The 15,615-nt window shown below is 43.4% G+C and overlaps 1 long non-coding RNA gene and 1 pseudogene across 1 annotated transcript; one reads left to right on the forward strand and one right to left on the reverse strand.

Annotated features, from left to right (window-relative positions):
- Positions 1-1,606: 1,606 nt before the first annotated feature.
- Positions 1,607-12,801, reverse strand: LOC104658911. Its single transcript, XR_747510.2, has 3 exons — positions 12,609-12,801; positions 8,359-8,428; positions 1,607-3,492 (listed from the first exon to the last, which is right to left on the reverse strand). It is a non-coding gene; the product is annotated as an uncharacterized LOC104658911 (long non-coding RNA).
- Positions 3,624-4,064, forward strand: LOC104658910 (annotated as a pseudogene).
- Positions 12,802-15,615: the final 2,814 nt, after the last annotated feature.

Consider the following 15,615-nt stretch of genomic DNA (forward strand, 5'->3'; position numbering starts at 1 on the left):
TGGGCGGCACTAAAGCTTAAGTTTTATTAACTTCATGGTAAATTTGCCGCTGCCTGTATCGTATTATTATGTGTGACCCCTGGCACATCTGGCACATAGTAGTTGCTTAATGAATATATGCTGAGTAAGGAGAAGTGTTGCTTGGCCTCATTACCCAGGAGATAGTCTCTTCCCCCACTAGATCTCATCCCTTTATTGAAAGCTGGTGCTCAGAATAGTTGATAGACTTACTGGAGGCACTGGGAGGAGAAAGAAAGGGACCGCTTGGTGGGATAGGCTTTCCCATCTCCTCATCACTGGGCAAATAAACTGACGCCAACACATCAGCTGCCCTCATTAGCAGGGAAGCGGCCCTGGCTGCCCTCTTGGGGTCATTCTAATTGGCTCTAATCAGGGAAAGCCAGGTCTGGGCTTTATAAAGTGACAGCAGCTCCACTGTTAGAAGAGCAGGTAGAAAGGTCACACTGGAAACACCATTTCCAAGCACAGAGTAATTACAACTCATTCTGGCTTTCGCAGCTATGCGGAGGAATCTTTATTTGTCTAGCCCTGCTGATAGTGGCCTTCCGGCTTCCTGCTTCCATTTTCTTCCTTGTCGTGAGGCAGCTGAACTTTGGGATCCCACACACTTTTTTCTTCATGGCCTTGGGTCCAGCAAGAAGAAAAAGTCTGGATTCCTAAGGGGCTGACACTAGGGGTCTCTGGTGCTGAAGAATTAGAGTCTAAAATTCTAGGGTAAGGAGAGTAGGCTATGTTCTAGACAAGCGAGACTCTTCGGAGGACCGTGGTTTAAATGTGCTGGTGACTGAGAAGCAAATACACTTCATACTCTAGCAGCCACTTGGCATGTCCACATTGTATGCTGTACTCTCGGCAAAACCTTCCCGGACCCCCGGGCAGTGAGCCACTCCTCTGGGCTCCCACAACATTGCGCCCATGTCTCTATTACACAATTCACTGCATTGTCTTTCACTTATTAGCTTAGCCATCTGTCTTCCAAGATGGACTGCCAGCTCCTCAAGGGCACTAACCAAGCCTCATTCATATTTATATTTTTGGTTTATTCCCTCGCACAGAGCCTAGCACTTGGGACATATTGACTGACTCCTCAAAGGAAGGGAATGGAAGACACTGGTAATAAGATGAACCAGGAGCTTCCAGATAGCTGAACACATGGAGGGTGGTGCACCCTGAGAGGACACAGAAGCTCCATGCTCCTACCCCCAAATCACACTCTGTGTCTCTTCATCTGTATCCTTTATAATAAACCAGTAAACATAAGGTCTATAAGAAAGTAATAGGGTTCAGTGATGTCATAAGGGCGAGGCCTTATCCCAAAGGACCATTGTCCTCATGAGAAGAGGACAAGACACCAGGGAACCTTCTCTCCACACAAGCATAGCCAAGAGGCCATATGAAGACGCAGCCAGAAGGCAGCCAACCACCATGAGGGAAGACAGCCCGCATCAGAAACCAACCCCGGTGGCATATTGATATTGGATATAGCCTCTAGAAATGTGAGAAAATAATTTTTTTTTTTTTTTTTAAGACGAACTGGTGTGGGCATAGAGTTTTACAGTAGAAATAGCACGTCAAAGAGGTTAAGTTTGGTCTTGGGAGTAAACTGGTTCAAATTCCAGTTCCACCACTATTTTAATGAGGATTAGGTTTGGCTATAAATGACAAACCCCAAAACAATAGCAGCTTAAGCAAGTTAGATGTTTACTTTTCTCTTTCATGTAAAATTTTGGAGGTGGCCAACTCAAGATTCCCAAGTTAGCTCCAGCGTGTTCTCAGGGACCAAAGCTCCTGCTCCCCTGCGGCTCTGCTGTTGATGGCCTTGATCACATCATGGCACTGGCTGGCACCCTCTGGCTCAAGCTGTCATGTCTGCATTTCAGCAGCAGAGAGAAGGCTGAGAGTTCCAGGAAGCCGCGCATTCCGCTTTTGCTTACATCCTATTGCCCACGATTTAGTCACAAGGACACCTAGCTTCAACAGTCTGGAGAATGTAGTCATAACTCCAGAAGGCCACATGCTCAGCTAAAAATGAGGGTCTATTACTGTACAAGAAGGAGAAATTAGATTTTAGAGGAAAATAGCCTCTGTCATACTAGCTGTGTGACTTTGGGGAAATGAATGAATCTCTCTGATTCAGTTTCCTCATTCAAGAGTTAGAATAATGCAAGCAAATACCTTAGCAAAGTGCCTTGCACTGATGAAGGGTTGAGCTATTATTTTCCTTTGGTTGTGGCTAGGCTGGCAGGTGGCAGGATCCCTCATAGGGAGCGTGTACACGTAAGCCTGCCCAAATCTGAGTTTTTATTCGTGCCACTTACCAGCTCTGTGACTTGGGGTTACTTGACCTTTCTGAACCTTAGTTTTCTCATTTATAGAATGGAGGCAGCAATAATCCTTTCTTTATAAGGTTCTTGTGAGGATTATTTGAGATATCATATGTAAAGCATTTTGTAGAGTACTAAGCAAGAAAGACTCTATAAGTGCTGGCTTCTTTTATTATTACTAGTCAAGACAAGCCCTGAGTGACCTTGAGATTGACCATGAAGAGGATGCTGGAGAAGGTTCCATAGGATTCTGCCTGGCCACTAGACTCCAAAATTCAGCTCGTTCTAAGGGGCGGGACTGATGCTGTAACCAGGAGGCAATAAATTAACTTGGCCTCCAGTGACTGTATTAGTACGCTTGCATTTTGAATCCTCTCCAAACACAGCTGACCTTAAACGCAATGGGAACATCCTCTGCCTTCCTGCACGTTTTCACTCCCTCAAACTGTCAGCAATTCTCATCTACAGGGTGCCTTTCCCAAAGGGCTCAGGCAAGAAGCACCAGGATGAGGAGTCTAAAGCCAGAAGGAATTTCTGGTCCCAGTAGGACCTGGAGGGCTGTGCCCAGGCTGTGACTGCCTGTCCCCTCAGGCAGAAGTTGCAGAGGAGCAGAAAATAAGCCTGGATCAGGTGACCCAGACTTCAGCTTGATGAAACAAGCAAAACACACTATTTCTCTTCAGCTCAGCTCCTGGGATTAGCGGTTAGGTCCCCAGAGTACACTGGGTGTTTATTCTCGGAGACCCGAAGCTCCAAGGAGCAGCAAGAGTCGGAGGCACAGGGCCTCCCCAGGTAGCTCATTGTTCTACTTCTTGCAGAAGCCAAATTGGGATCCTCTGCCATATACCCTTCATATTCACAGGCTGCTTCTCAATTTAGCACCAGCTGAGCAACTGCCAGGGGTCCCTGAGAGACAGGAAAGACTGGGTGGGAAATGGACGACTGCGGCCCTGCTGTCTCCCAGGCTTCCAGGCTCCCAGGGTACCCTTCTCACTCAGTCCTATTGACCACCATAGTGGCTGCTCCATCAGTTACCATGGCCGCTCGGCAACCTACCTGTAAACGAAGCCACTGTTTGATCCCAGAAAACTCCCAGTTAAATCACAAATCTGCTGTTTTTCTGAAGTCTGCGAAGAGGATGTATCACCTGAAGCGAAAAATTGTAAACAACCTAAATGACTAAGGGAAAGGGATTGGTTGCACAAACGATGGTTCCATCATTTCAAGTAATATTAGGTAGCCATTAAAAAATATAAATCATTTTTCTGAGGATCCGGCAAGATGGCAGAGGTAGAGCAGAAGAAGAAGCGGACCTTCCGCAAGTTCACCTACCGCGGCGTGGACCTCGAGCAGCTCCTGGACACATCCTACGAGCAGCTAACACAGTTGTACAGTGCGCGCCAGCAGCTGCGGCTGAAACCTGGCCTGCGGCGGAAGCAGCATTTGCTGCTAAAAGGTCTGCGCAAGGCCAAGAAGGAGGGACCGCCCATGGAGAAGCCGGAAGTGGTGAAGACTCACCTGCGGGTCATGATCATCCTGCCCGAGATGGTGGGCAGCATGGTGGGCGTCTACAACGGACCTTCAACCAGGTGGAGATCAAGCCGGAGATGATCAGCCACTACCTGGGCGAGTTCTCCATTACCTACAAACAAGCCCGTGAAGCACAGCCGCCCCGGCTTCAGGGCCACCCACTCCTCCTGCTTCATCCCCCTCAAGTAGTGGCTCAGCTAATAAACGCACACATGTCTCAAAAAAAAGTAAATAAATAAATTAAAAATATATATAATCATCAGGATATATATATATAATCGTGAGGATATATATATAAAAATTCATGAGGATTATGTGGTGACGTGGAAATATGGTTATATTATGATGCTCAGTGAAAATACAAAATCTCATCTCTGCCATGAGTGCAGTGGTAAAAACTATATGTACATCTGGATAAAGAAAAACACACCAAAAAAGGGAAAAAATGGGGTGGGAGGATGGTGGGTACAATTTCCTCTTTCATGTATTCTGGTATCTATTCCTGCTGTTTGTGCACTAAGTAAGAAAATAATTTTAAAATCTTGCTCACTAACCTATCATGCACTTTCACCTTCCCCCAAAGAGGAAAAAGCCTCATTCACTGAAATTTGCTAGTGTAGCTCCTTTGCTTATTTTGATATCAACTTTTCAATCAATATTCTCAGGAAAAGATACGACTATTTTAAGTTGAAAGCAAACCACAGATGAACTCAGTTCCCTGGTCAATTCTCCTCCCAGTAGGTGATGACAGTTAAAAGCAGCTCCTTAAGGGTCAAAAACAGCTCCTTAAGAGCCAAACCCTGCAGTGAAGCCTGTAAACAACTTAGATTCTTCAGGTGCTCTCAGCGTTTGAATTCCTGGCTCACCTGCGGCAGGCTCACCTGAAGTAGACATTAGAGGTGGGGCTGTTCTGCACCAGGAACAAAGCTACTCAGAAATTCTTGGCTCTTTGAATTTGCCTGAGTGAACAGGAAAAATAAGAAATCATTACTTTAAAATGACCCAGAATTTCAGGAGCCACTTTAATGCCATTCCTGCCACCAACTCATTGTGTAAGCCTAAGCACATCACTCAGCCACTCTCCAGACTAAGGGAACAGATTGTAGCCTGCCTGTAAATGGCTGATGGACAGAAAAACATGAAAATGATGGTGCTAAGCACTTTGCAAATAGGAAACAGAGTCCATTTGAAAGAACCTGGGATCTGGAGTCAAAAAGCCTCCGAGCCAAGCCAAGATCTGCCACGCATGAACACTGGGATGTTAGGCTATTAGTTTCTGAGTCTGTTTCCTCAGTAAAATGGGGATAATACTCTATGCAAGTGGATTGTTTTGACATTTAAGTGAGTTTATGAGAAAAAGCTTTGTAAATTGTAAAGCACATGTATTAGTTTTTAGGATTGCCATAATAAAATTCCACAGACTGTGTGGTTTAAACAACAGAAATTAATTTTTTTTTTCACAGTTCATGAGGCCAGAAGCCTGAGATTACGGTGTCAGCAGGGTTGGTTTCTTGTGAGGCCTCTCTCTTTGGCTTACAGACAGCCACCTTCTCTCTGTGTCTTCCCATGATCTTTCTTGATGTGTGTCCATGTCCTAGTCTCCTCTTCCTGTAAGGACACCAGTCATATGGAATTAGGTTCCACCCAAATGACCTCATTTTAACTTCATTACCTCTTAGAAGACCCTATCTCCAAATACAGACATATTTTATTTGTATTATTTTACTTGGCTTTATTATGCTTCACAGAAACTGCTTTTTTCACAAATTGAGGGTTTGTGGCAACCAGCATTGAGCAAGTCTATTGGCATCATTTTTCCAAATACATGTGATCATGGCTTTGTGTCACATTTTGGTAATTCTCATAATATTTCAGACTTGTTCATTATTATTTCTGTTATGATAATCTGTGATAAGTGATACTTGATGTTACTATTATAATTGTTTTGGGGTGCCATGGACTGTACCTATATAAAATGGCAAACTTATTGATGAATTTGTGTGTTCTGATTGCTCCACTGATTGGCTGTTCCCCAGTCTCTCCCTCTTCTTGGGCCTCCCTGTTCCCTGAGACACAATATTATTGAAACTAGGCCAATTAGTAATCCTAATATGACCTCTAAGTGTTCAAGTGAAAGGAAGAGTTGCATGTCTCTTTCCACCAAAAACTAGAAGGAAGGCATGTCAAAAGTTGAGATAGGCCAAAAGCTAGGCCTCTTGTGCCAAACAGTTAACCAAGTTGTGAGTGCAAAGGAAAAGTTCTTGAAGGAAATTAAAAGTGCTACTCTAGTGAACACACAAATTATAAGAAAGCAAAACAGCCGCCAGATGTGGTGGCTCACACCTGTAATCCCAGCATTTTGGGAGGCTGAGGTGGGTGGATCACGAGGTTAGGAGTTCAAGACCAGCCTGGTCAACATGGTGAAACTCCGTCTCTACTAAAAATACAAAAAAATTAGCTGGGCACAGTGGCAGGTCAGGAGTTCGAGACCAGCCTGACCAACATGGAGAAACTCCATCTCTACTAAAAATACGAAATTAGCTGGGCATGGTGGCACATGCCTGTAATCCCAGCTACTTAGGAGTCTGAGGCAGGAGAATCACTTGAACCTGGGTAGAGGAGGTTGCAGTGAGCCAAGATCGTGCCATTGCACTCCAGCCTGTAATCCCAGCTACTTGGGAGGCTGAGGTGGGAGAATCACTTGAACCCGGGTAGAGGAGGTTGCAGTGAGCCAAGATCACGCCACTGCACTCCAGCCTGGGCAACAGAGTGAGACTCCATCTCAAAAAAAAAAAAAAAAAAAAAAAAAAAAAAAAAAAAAAAGCCAAACAGCCTTATTGCCGATATGGAGAAAGTTTGAGGGGCCTGCATAGAGGATCAAACCAGCTACAACATTCCCTTAAGCCAAAGCCTAATGTACAGCAAGGTCCTAACTCTCTTCCATTCTGTGAAGGCTAAGAGAGCTGAGGAAGATGCAGAAGAAAAGTCTGAAGCTAGCAGAGGTTGTTTCATGAGATTTCAGGAAGGAAGCCATCTCTAAAACATCAAAGTTCAAGGTGAAGCAGCAAGTGCTGATGTAGAAGCTGAAGCAACTTATCCAGAAGATCTGGCTAAGATTATTGATGAAGGAGCCTGTGTTAAACAACAGATTTTCAATATAGATGAAACAGTCTTGTATTAGAAGATGCCATCTAGAACTTCATAGCTGGAAAGGAGAAGTCAATGCCTGGCTTCAAAGTTTCAAAGGACAGGCTGATTCTCTTGTTAAGCCCTTAATGACTAAGCAGCTAGTGACTTTAAGTTAAAGTCAATGCTTATTTACCATCCAGAAGTCCTAGGGCCTTTGAGAATTATGCTATTCTACTCGGCCTATGCTCTAGAAATTGGACAACAAAGCCTGGATGACAGCATATTTATTTATAGCATGGTTTACTGAATACAGTTGACCCATGAACAATCCAGAGGTTAGGGACACTGACCCCCACCACAGTCAAAATTTGTGGATAACTTTTGACTCCCCCAAACTTAAGTACTGATAGTTTACTGTTGACCAGAAGTCTTACCAATGATATAAACAGTCGATAATACATATTTTGTATGTTGTATGTGTTATATACTGCATTCTTACAACAGAGCAAGCTAGAGAAAATAAAATGTTAGTAAGAACATAATAAGAAAGAGAAAATGTGTTTATTATTCATAAAGATGGAAGTGGATCATCATAAAGGTCTTCATCCTTGCTGTCTTCATGTTAAGTAGGCTGAGGAGGAGGAAGAGGAAAGGTTGATCTTGCTGTCTCAGAGGTGGCAAAGTGGAAGAGGTGGCAGAGGTGGAAAGTGAGGCAGAAGAGGCAGGCACGCTCAGTGTAACTTTTACTGAAAAAAATCCATGGATAAGTGAACCTGCATAGTTCAAATCTGTGTTGTTCAAGGGCCAGTTGTATATTAAGCCCACTGTTGCGACCTACTGCTCAGAAAAAAAAGATTTCTTTCCAAATATTACGATTTATTGACAGTGTACTTTGACATTCAAGATCTCTGATAGAGATGTACAAGGAGATTAATGTTTTTATGTCTGCTAACACAACATCCATTCTGCAGCCCATTGATCAAGGAGTAATTTTGACTTTCAAGTCTTGTAATTTAAGAAATACATTTTGTAAGGCTATAGCTGCCCCAGATAGTGATTCCTCTGATGGATCTGGGCAAAGTAAAATTGAAAATCTTCTGAAAAGGATTCACCATTCTAGATGTCATTAAGGACATTTGTGATTCATGGGAGGAGGTCAAAATATCAACATTAGCAGGAGTTTGGAAGAAGTTGATTCCAACCCTCATGGTTGACATTGAGGAGCTTAAGACTTCAGTGGAAGAAGTAATTGCAGATATGGTAGAAATAGCAAGAAAACTAGAATTAGAAGTGGAACCTGAAGATGTAACTTGAGAAAAGAAAAACAGCTCAGACCAGAAAGACTTACACCTACCCATGCCTGGGGGTAATTGTTGAAAGACATTTGTTTCTGAGCCGCTGCCTCACCCATGATCTTCTTGTTCCTGGAATTTGTGATACAAAGGAAAATGTATAGCCAATGAATAGCTTATGTTATTTTAATGTAAATTCTTGGTAAACACCTTTGGAACTTGCTCTTCTTTTTTCCTTTAAAAACCCACTTATACCTGCTGCTAATTAGAGCATATGTTCAGGGCAACTTGATTCTATGATCCTCTGTTGCAGTCCTCAAACTTGACCCAAATAAACTCTCTACTTATACTAATTTTGCCTCATTTTTTCCTCCAGGTTGACATTTTGAATTGCTGCAATTTTATGATAAAACTTGAATGGATGAGGAGTTGCTTATCATGGATGAGCCAAGACAGTGTTTTTTTGTTTTTTTTTTTAGATGAAGTTCACTCCTGGTGAAGATGCTGTGACCATTGTTAAAATGACCACAAAGGTTTTAGAATATTACATAACCTAAAGCAGTGACAGGGTTTGAGAGGATTGTGTCCAATTTTTTTTTTCCTCTGTGGGATATGATGAGGTTTCTCTTCAAATAATCTGATCAATCTTTTATTCTTTAATTCATAGTTACCCCCCACCTTTTTTTTTCTCCTTTTTTCCTTTTTTCCTTTGTTAGGTACACAGGCATGCCACAGTACCAATCGTTATCAGTACCAGCTCACATTCCTTTCCTTATTTGGAAAGAGGACTAACTTTCTAGCTCATTACAGACACCCTTGCCCTTCCTCTCTACTTTCTTTTACGTCCCCTTCCTATCTAAAAAAAATCAAATGTTTAGCCAACCGGGATTAGTTTAGATTGTACGACCCGACCCCGGCCAATGAGGAAAGTGTACAGGGGCAGGACTTGCATCAGGAATAAAGGCTCTCGTGCCCCTTTGTTCAGATGTGCACTCATGGCGACTGGCCAAGGAGCCACCCCTCTGCACAGAAGTAAAATTGTTTTGCTAAGAATCCTTTGTTTGAGTGTTCGATTTCCTTAGGATTTTGAGCCTTATTCCTAACACATGCCCTCAAGAATTTATCCTTTGAATTACCAAAACAATCCAATAACACTCTTTATGTTATTTAAAAATGTACAGTGCAGCCGGGCACAGTGGCTCACGCCTATAATCCCAACACTTTGGGAGGCTGAGGCAGGTGGATCACCTGAGGTCAGGACTTCTAGACCAGCCTGACCAACATGGAGAAACCCCATCTCTACTAAAAACACAAAATGAGCTGGGCATGGTGGCGCATGCCTGTAATCCCAGCTACTTGGGAGGCTGAGGCAGGAGAATCACTTGAACCCGGGAGGCAGAGGTTGCAGTGAGCCAAGATCACACCATTGCACTCCAGCCTGGGTAACAAGAGTGAAACTCTGTCTCAGAAAAAATAAATAAATAAAAATAAAAAAAATGTACAATTAAGTTATTATTGACTATTCTCATCCTATGGTGCTATAAAATAGTAAGTCTTATTCTTTCTGTTTTTTGTATTAAATACTTATCAACCATCCGCACCTCCCCTCGAGTTTCCTAACACCCTTCCCAGCTAGTACCCATCCTACTCTCTGTGTCCATGAGTTCAATTGTTTTGATTTTTAGACCCCACAGGTAAGTGAGAAGATACAATGTTTGTCTTTCTGTGCCTGGCTGATTTCACTTAACATAATAATCTCCAGTTCTATCCATATTATTGCAAATGACTGGATCTCACTCTTTTCTTTTATGGCTGAATAGTACTCTATATGTGTATGTACCACATTTATTATTTATTTATTATTTTTTTGAGACAGTCTTTCTCTGTCACCCACACTAGAGTGCAGTGGCATGATCTTGGTTCACTGAAACCTCTGCCTCCTGGGTTCAAGCAATTCTCTGCCTCAGCCTTCCAAGTAGCTGGGATTACAGGCATCCGTCACCATGCCTGGTTAATTTTTTTGTAATTTCAGTACAGACAGGGTTTCACTATCTTGGCCAGGCTGGTCTTGAACTCCTGACCTCATGATCCGCCTGCCTCGGCCTCCCAAAGTGCTGGGATTACAGGCATGAGCCACTGTGCCCAGCCCCACATTTTCTTTATTCATTCATCTGTTGATGGACACTTAGGTTGCTTCTAAATCTCAGCTATTATAAACAGCGCTGCAACAAACATAGGAGTGCAGATATCTCTTCAACGTACTGATTTCCTTTCTTTGGGGTTTACTTTCAATAGGATTGCTGGATCATATGGTGGCTAAATTTTTAGTTTTTTCAGGAACCTCCAAACTGTTCTCCATGGTGGTTGTACTTACATTCCCATCAACAGCATATAGGGTTCCCTTTTCTCCATGTCCTTGTCAGCATTTGTTATTGCCTTCTTTTGGATATAAACCATTTTAACTGGGGTGAGAGGATATCTCATTGTAGTTTTGATTTGCATTTCTCTGATACTCAGTGATACCGAGCACCTTTTCATATGCCTGTTTACCATTTGTATGTCTTCTTTTGAGAAATGTCTATTCAGATCTTTGGCTCACTTTTTATTGGATTATAAGTTTTTTTCCCTATAGAGTTATTTGAGCTCCTTAGGTATTCTGGTTATTAATCCTTGTGGGATGGGTAGTTTGCAAATATTTTCTCCCATTCTGTGGGTTGTCTCTTCACTTCGTTGACTGTATTTGCTCTGCAGAAGCTTTTTAACTTGATGTGATCCTACTTGTCCATTTTTGCTTTGGTTGCCTGAGTTTGTGGGATATTGCTCAAGGAATTTTTGCTCAGACCAATGTCCTGGAGATTTTCCCCAATGTTTTCCTATAGTAGTTTCATAGTTTGAGGTCTTAAATTTAAACCTTTAATCCATTTTGATTTGATTTGTGGATATGGTGAGAGATAGGGGTCTAGCTTCATTCATCTGCATATGGATATCTAGTTTTTGCAGCATCACTTATGGAAGAGCCTGTCTTTTCCCCAGTATATGTTCTTGGCATCTTGTCAAAAATGAGTTCACTGTAGGTGTGTGGATTTGTTTCTGGGTTCTCTATTCTGTTCCATTGGTCTATGTGTCTGTTTTTATGCCAGTACCTTGCTGTTTCAGTTACTATAGCTCTGCAGTATAATTTGAAGTCAGGTAGTGTGATTCCTTTAGTTTTATTCTTTTTGCTTAGGATAGCTTTGGCTATTCTGGGTCTTTTGTGGTTCAATATATTTAGGATTGTTTTTTTCTATTTCTGTAAAGAATGCCATTGGTATTTTGGTAGGAATTGCATTAAATCTGTAGATTTTGGGGGGTAGTATGGACATTTTAACAATATTGATTCTTCCAATCCATGAACATGGAATATTTTTTCCATTTTTTTTGGTGTCTTCCTCAATTTCTTTCAATTGAGACCAATTTTGAAAGACGTTCTGGTTAAAATGGTATCAAAGCCGGGTGCGGTGGCTCACACCTGTAATCCCAGCACTTTGGGAGGCCGAGGTGGGCGGATCACAAGGTCAGGAGTTCGAGACCAGCCTGGCCAACATAGCAAAACCCTGTCTCTACTAAAAATACAAAAATTAGCCGGGTGTGCTGGTATGTGCCTGTAGTCCCAGCTACTCCGGAGGCTGAGGCAGGAGAATCACCTGAACCTGGAAGTGGAGGTTGCAGTGAGCCAAGATCACACCATTGCACTCCAGTCTGGGCGATAGAGTGAGACATTGTCTCCAAAAAATAAAATAAAATGGTATCAAACAGCATCTCATGCTACAGAGAAAACCTTCGTGACAGGAAGAGTCAATCAATGAGACAAACTTCACTGTCTTATTTTAAGAAATTGTTACAGCCCAGCTTTCAGCAACTATGACTGCGATCAGTCAGCAGTCATCAATATCGTGGCAAGATCTTCCACCAGCAAAAAGATTACAACTCCCTGACAGCTCAGATGATCATTAGCACTTTTTAGTAATAAAGTATCTTTTAATTAAGGTATGTTCATTTTTTTTAGACATAATGCTGTTGCACACATAGTAAACTACAGCATAATATAAACATAACCTTTACATGCACTGCAAAACAAAACAAAACAAAATGTGTGTGACTGGCTTCATGGTGATATTTGTTTTATTGCAGTGGCTGAAACTGAACCAACAATATTTCCAAGGTATGCCTGTTGAGTCATGTTCTGACGTATTGGGGTTTAGGATTTCAATATATGAATTTGGAGACACAATTCAGCCATAACACCACAATATAAATATTTTTCTGGACTTACCTGGGACTTCTCATGATGGGCATTTAGGACACAGTAGGAAACAGCCTTGTTGACCATTTTTCCACTACGCCATCATGGCGAGAGGCAGCAGGAGAGAACTGACAGCACTCTGAGCTTACTCTCTAGCTGCTGTGGGGCCAGGATCTTCTGCGGCTGTGGGCCTCCAGTCCCACTCAGCAAATAAATGAGCCATATTCCCTTTGGGTTTGGAATGCTTTTCTCTAGGAAAGGAGTAATCAAATACTTAACAGCTACTAACTGTTAAGTATTAACAGGGGGAAACAGGTGTGCATGGGCTGTGGGCATTTGTCTCTGTTTACATTTGTGAGTGTCTTCTGGAACAGCCCATCCAGGTCCTTTAAGGAGCTTTCACCAGCTAAAGGAAAAAACTACCAAAGGGGAGGCCAGGTCACTTTTCTTCCAAATTCTTCCCAAATTATTTACTTTCATCTGCTGGGAAAAGACCTCAACAAACATTTATTAAGGACCTCTTTTGTGCCTGAGGCTGTGCTGGGTCTGGAAGGAATGTACTGCTTCACTGGGCCTGTTTAGTAAATACAGACATTGCTCAACCCACAAGGAAGAGAGAGAGCCTGTGGGTTCAGGAGCTGGGAATGCACTTGTGCCAGCAGAATGGAGGAGGGCCCTGGTCAGGAAGATAGGCTATTTAGTGCTTCCAATTTATTTTTTATTTTGCCTCTTCACGGATGTAAGGAAGAGACATAGCCACCTTACCTGCGAGCCATCCCTCAGTGGCACAGAATCCCATCCTCCCAACATTGCTGCGTCCCAATGCTTCCAAGGTGGTGGGGGTGAGGAGAGGGTTCAGTGCTTTTCATGGAATCTGGATTTCAACTTAAGGCCAATAGATTAGCCCTCTTTCTGAATGTCTAGAATTTATCCTAGCAGAGAGAGGATCTAACTGTGTCAATTTATCCCTCTCCAAAACGGAGCTCTCCTATCTGCCAGAAGCAAAGGACATTTGTTGTTTTTGCCTGCCCAACTTACCTCCCACTTCTCTTGGAAATAAAACCACACTTTCCTTCCTCGAACCCATTCTATGTGGTTCAGGTGGGGCCAACCTCACCTCCCGCAATGAGGGAGGGTGCCCTGTCTTTAGTCTAGCCAATAGGAGTAGTCCTCTAGCCCTTGTCACAGTGATTGGCACAGAGCTGGGCACATGACTCAAGCACAGCCAATCAGAGCCTGCTTCAGGCATTGATGTGGCAGCCAGAGGAGAGCAGTTCTGCCCTCTTCTTGGATAATATGCTGTAAGGATGGCTTGGAGCTGCTCCCAGCCATCTTCTCCAGTGGTGCAGGGGCACGGAGGACACTTTCATCATCTGGAGAAAATGAAATCAATGTACAAAGAGAAATCGCAGAGAGATGGAAAGCTAAAGGCAACCTTAAAGACAATGTTTGAGTCCCTGGAGCCATCTCTTTTCAGGAGCTAATACATTTCCTATGTTGATTATACCCCTTTGAGCTGGGTTTCTGTCACTGGGATTGGAAAACTGACTGTTGCAGCAGCAGGGTTTTGTACTGAGCCTCCTCGGAGACAGTCAGCATTTCTCATGCTGGGCACATGGTGTTTACCCTTGGCTGGAGCCCTGATTCTCATTAAACTAATTATGGGCAGAGTATGGGGACTACATTCACTCAGAGATCAGGGCACAAAGCATTGCAACTTTATGCAGAAATTACTACTGAGGACCACTCCCCTTGGAATTAAGCTGTGGACTAGAGAGTCATTTCACACTTAAACCCTTCCCTCTTTGTCTTTGGCCCTTAAACTCTGGTTTCCATTCTTTACTTTCTGAGTGTGTATTTTCAAATCACCCCTTTGCGGGGTGCATCTCAGGAACATCCCAGACTCCATTTCAAATGCAGGAAGGTATTTAACATGCATGACAGGGTTTCCTATGGTTTGGACTGCAGAGGAGTACTGCACTGCATGCATGAGCATGGATGGTGGAGTCAGATGGAATGAAGATCTTTGACTTCGAGGCAGTGTAACCTGTCTGCCTTCTTCTGTCATTGTGAGTTCCTCAATTCACGTTACTGTCAACCTCACCCCACGTCTCTAAATTACCCTGTGGTCCATTGGCCATTTTATGTGCATGTCATTCTAGCCTCAGAACATGCCAGCTCCCTTCCCCTAATGTCTTATTGTCTGTATGAATCTAAACTTGAGGGAGTCTACTGGATTATCTTGTCCGCAATCATAGCAGTTTTTTGTTTTGTTTTGTTTTGTTTTGATTTTTTTTTTTTTTTTTTTTTTTTTGAGGTGGAGTCTCGCTCTGTCGCCCAGGCTGGAGTGCTGTGGCGCGATCTCGGCTCACTGCAAGCTCCGCCTCCCGGGTTCATGCCATTCTCCTGCCTCAGCCTCCCGAGTATAACTGGGACTACAGGCCCCTGCCACCACGACCGGCTAATTTTTTGTATTTTTATAGTAGAGATGGGGTTTCACCGTGTTAGCCAGGATGGTCTCGATCTCCTGACCTCGTGATCCGCCCACCTCGGCCTCCCAAAGTGCCGGGATTACAAACGTGAGCCACCGCGCCCGGCCGTTTTTGTTTTTTTTGAGACAGAGTCTCACACTGTCGCCCGGCTGGTGTGGTGTGCAATGACGCGATCTCGGCTCACTGCAACCTCTGTCTCCTGGGTTCTAGCGATTCTCCTGCCTCAGCCTCTGTAGGTGGGATTACAGGTGCCCGCCACATGCCTGGCCAATTTTTTTGTATTTTTAGTAGAGATGGGGTTTCACTATGTTGGCCAGTCTGGTCTCGAACTCCTGACCTTGTGATCTGCCCGCCTTGGCCTCCCAAAGTGCTGGGATTACAGGCGTAAGCCACCGTGCCCGGCCGACCATAGCACTTCACATGTGGGTTTGGTTTGGGACTGAGGGTGAAGATCCACTGAGGGGCGTGGCTTCTCTTCCAGTATTTACTTTTGTTTGCAAATGAGTACATATTCTGACTCCGACTCCGAAGTCTTGTAAAGCTTT

Source organism: Rhinopithecus roxellana, chromosome 8, assembly GCF_007565055.1.
Source record: "Rhinopithecus roxellana isolate Shanxi Qingling chromosome 8, ASM756505v1, whole genome shotgun sequence".
NCBI classification, from domain to species: Eukaryota; Metazoa; Chordata; class Mammalia; order Primates; family Cercopithecidae; genus Rhinopithecus; species Rhinopithecus roxellana.